Raw genomic sequence first — 4,598 nt, forward strand, 5'->3', positions numbered from 1 at the left:
TCAGATTTAAAGCTATCTTGACTAAATTAAAAAGAACCATTTTTCTTTTAGAGATAAAACCTAGGTGAACTAGAAGGGGGAAGGGAATGTAGGGCCTATTTTTTAAAATAAAAAATATAAAATCTTAAAAATGAATAAATTAATAAGAGGGCTATATAGGCATTCATCTTTAAAGATGGACCAAAACCGTGACATAAAAAGTAGCAAAGGATGTTCCATAATAAAAAAATTTTAAACTAGTGACTTGATTGAAAAAAATAAAAAGTACATAAACAGAGGGACCATTTTGTAATTTAACTAGAATTGAAATATGACATGTGCTTGTGTCTGTTAAATATGAAGATCCTCTGTTGATTTGCATAAACGCATGCTGTGTAGAAACCATGGTGGTGATGATTTAAAGAATAAAGTTTGGTTATGTGCTCATCTCGACGGCTAAAGGTATCATCAACCCGAGTTTTTTAGTTCATAAACATTCGTCGTTTAGAAAAATGTGGCAAGAGAAACTGATTTTAGCAAAATTTATTTCAAATTCGTGTGGCGAGTTTGGGTTAGATAAGTCTAGGTCTAGGTCTACAAATTGGGATATTGTAAATGAGAATGATAATGTCAAAATGTTTATGGCGATGAAGGATAAGCGTCCATTGCCTTCGATAGTTGCTTTTAACCGGTTATTGCATGCTTTTGGCAAAAAGGGGAATCATGATTACTGTGTAAATGCTTTCAAGGAGCTAATAGCTCTTCAAGTCTCTGTTACTCACTTCACTATCAGCATAGTGCTGCTGAAGAGTTGCTTCCATATAAACTCAAAAGTTACATATACAGTCTTCGGATACACTACAAAGAAACGGACCTATGCAGACGACACTTATCTCGACGACACATGTCGTCACTAAAAGTACCCCTATGCAGACGACATGTCGTCATCATACCTTTTACGAACTTTGACCAATTTACTTTGACCTGGACCCCTATGCGGACGACATGTCGTCGGCAAAAGTCTGACGGGAACGATGAAAATACCGGCGGTATTCTTAAATTCAATATCGACGACAATATCGACGACAAAGTCGTCGGTATAGGTATCAAAATATATATTTTCCATTTATTTTTAATCCATGTGCTAGAAAAATAAAACAACGTAGTTTTGCGATGTTGGAGGGAAAGTTTAATTGTTTGATGGACACATCTTACATTTATGTGCCTAACAGATTTCCTCAAGCTAAGGACGTGAAATGTCCTCCATTATAATTTGTTTTTTTATTAGACAATTTATATGCAGTCGAGGAAGTAATCGTCAACAAACTTATTTATATTTTTAAAATTTTTGAGCTTAAACAAAATCCAAATTGAACTTCAGGTGAACAATAAAATCCGGATTTGAGTATAAGTTTTCATTAAATACAAAATGAATATTCTGAAATTATTTTTGCGAATACTATCAAAGGTTAACGTTTTCTATTTATTTACTTTTTTTAAGTTTATGTAACAAAATGGTCATTTTAGAAAATATGCGACTTTAATTATGTTTTTTTTTTTTTTTTTCAATTCATTTTTTGCCAATTAGATAAATTGAAGGGTAAATTTCATAAATGGTCCATACGGTTATATATTTTTTGAATTAAATCCCAAGTTTTCAATTTGAACATGAAACGTCTTTATGGTATTTTTCTATCATAGTTTTGGTCCTTGACAAAGAGAAAATGACTATTTTTTCATTCTTAGTTTTTTTTTATTTGTTTTGAATTTGTTTATTATTTTTATGTGAAAAACATGATGGACCCCACCCTCCCATCCAACCCCTCCTCCATCCCTATGCTTCTTCCTTCCGCCTTCTGGTTTATCTTCATCACAAAATCGAAGACTCTCTCCGATGCTGCTGACAAAAGCTCTTTTTATTACTAGTTTTTTTGGCAACAGGTTGGTTAATGGTTGAATTTGACACAAGAAAAAAGGAACAATAAATGAGGGTCGGCGAACTTTTCGAGCGTCAGGAGCTTGGTTTTCCTTGTAATTATACGATTTTAGTAGTTTGTTAGTTAATTTATTGCACGAGCCCGGTTATGTTTTTAGATATTTTGTTATTTTCTCTGACTGAATTCCTAATTTTGTGAATATGGTTTTCTTTTCTCAGGTAAATTGAAGAAAGAGGTATGATGTTTCATGAAATTGACGAACAATATGAATATGGCTTACTAGCTTACAAATATAACATTAGAGTCAAGTTGTTATGATTATGCGATTTTCATGTTGTGAATACGACTACGTGGAGATGCTAAGAGGTTTATGTTGGTTTTTGACTAAGTAAATTAAAAAAATGGGTTCGAAAAGCATGTGTGTTTTGAAATTAAAATAAACGCAAGTATTTCTGGTAAGCAGCTTTTAGTTTAGTCGAAATCTATATGTTTGAAAAGAATAAGATCACGAACTAATTATTTGATGTTGCATCGGAGTTAAAGCTACTTTGACTAAATTAAAAAGAACCATTTTTCTTTTAGAGATAAAACCTAGGTGAACTAGAGAAGGGGGAAGGGAATGTAGGGCCTATTTTTTAAAATAAAAAAAATATAAAAACTTAAAGATGAATAAATTAATAAGAGGGCTATATAGGCATTCATCTTTAAAGATGGACAAAAACCGTGACATAAAAATAGCAAAGGATGTTCCATAATAAAAAATTGAAAACTAATGACTTGATTGAAAAAAAAGTACATAAACATAGGGACCATTTTGTAATTTAACTTGAACTGAAATATGGTGTGTGCTTCTGTCGGTTAAATATGAAGATCCTCTGGGTATTTGCATAAACGCATGATGTGCAGAAATCATGTCAGCGATGATTTACAGAGAAAAGTGTGGTTCTGTGCTCATGTCGACGGTGAAAGGTATCATCAACCCGAGTTTCTTATTTCATAAACATTCGTCGTTTAGAAAAATGTGGCAAGAGAATCTGATTTTAGCAAAATTTATTTCAAATTCGTGTGGCAAGTTTGGGTTATATCATTCTAGGTCTAGGTCTACAAATGGGGATTTTTAAAATGAGGATGATAATGTTAAAATGTTTGTGGCGATGAAGGATAAGCGTCCATTGCCTTCAATAGTTGCTTTTAACCGGTTATTGCATGCTTTTGGCCAAAAGGGGAAACATGATTACTGTGTAAATGCTTTCAAGGAGCTAATAGCTCTTCAAGTCTCTGTTTCTCACTTTACTATCAACATAGTGCTAAGAGTTACTTCCATATAAACCCAAAAGTTACATATACAGTCTTCGGGTACACTTTAAAGAAACGGACCAATGCAGACGACACTTATCCCGACGACACATGTCGTCGCTAAAAGTACCCTATGCTGACGACATGTCGTTGCCATACCTTTTGCGAACTTTGACCAACTTACGATACCTTTTGCGAAATTTGACCAATTTACTTTCACCTGGACCCCTATGCCGACGACATGTCGTCGGCAAAAGTCTGGCGGGAACGATGAAAGCGGTATTCTTAGATTCAATACTGACGACAAGTCGTTGGTATAGGTGTCGAAAAATATATTTTCCATTTATTTTTAATCCATGTGCTAGAAAAATAAAACGATGTAGTTTTGTGTACCTTATACCCGACGCCTGTCGTTGCCATAGGATTTTAATTTTTAATATTTTTTTTTTGTTTCAGCAAATAATTGAAACGACATCGTTTATGTGACCCTATACGGACGACTTGTCGTCGACATAGGGGTTTACCCTAAAGAATGATGCAGCGTTCGTTCATTTGCACAACGACACAGATGTTTCTATCCCTCTGACGAAAAAACGATTCCAGCCCTCTTAGCCAACGATTAGCCCCAGGTAAACCTTTTCTACTCCTATTTCATTGAATATTGATGTGTGCTAATGATTTTTACCCCCAATTTGAGTGTTTTTTTTGGTGTTTAGATGTTTTCACCGGTGGTGAAGCACCACCATCCATTCTGCCGCCAGAAGCTTCCCACCGCGAGTTGTTCACCGACGCCCATCGTTCCAGGTTATTTCCTCACCACCCTTCGTATTTTATTGTTGGAACCCAACATTGATTTTGAACGTTCGGAGGAACAACTCGTGAACTTGTTTTTTTTTCTGATTTTTTTTATCTCTCATGACCACCAGCCACTCACCATCGATCTTCACAAGAGGAGTCCCCATCACAGCAAGAAGAACTACAAGAAAAACAACCACAGGTTGTTTTTTTTTATTGAAATTGAAATTGAAATTATATATATGCATAAGTTTTCATAAAATTGAAATTGAAATTGAAATTGTTCCTCTTTTGGTTATAGACTTATGTTGTTTGGTTGGTATATGTATGATTGTGTTGTTCGTTTGGTATATGTTTGATTGTTGTTTTTTGTTTGGTATATGTATATTGATTGTTGGTTTGGTATATGTATATTGTTTGTTTGTGTTGGTTTATATGAAATTGAAATTGTATGAAAATCAAATTTGTTTAGGTACATATGAAATTGTGGTTAAAATATTATATGAAATTCAAATTTGTTTAGGTTCATATGAAATTGAAATTGTATATATACAATGTTATGGTTGTGTTATTTCGTTAGTTTATTAGCTT

At 33.8% G+C, this 4,598-nt stretch overlaps 1 long non-coding RNA gene across 1 annotated transcript; it reads left to right on the forward strand.

Annotated features, from left to right (window-relative positions):
• Window positions 1-3,660: 3,660 nt before the first annotated feature.
• LOC128133056 (uncharacterized) lies at window positions 3,661-4,343 on the forward strand. The gene is made up of 3 exons (XR_008231247.1): window positions 3,661-3,841; window positions 3,929-4,016; window positions 4,139-4,343. It is a non-coding gene; the product is annotated as an uncharacterized LOC128133056 (long non-coding RNA).
• Window positions 4,344-4,598: the final 255 nt, after the last annotated feature.

The sequence above is a fragment of the Lactuca sativa genome, chromosome 3 (assembly GCF_002870075.4).
Source record: "Lactuca sativa cultivar Salinas chromosome 3, Lsat_Salinas_v11, whole genome shotgun sequence".
In the NCBI taxonomy this organism is placed as follows: Eukaryota; Viridiplantae; Streptophyta; class Magnoliopsida; order Asterales; family Asteraceae; genus Lactuca; species Lactuca sativa.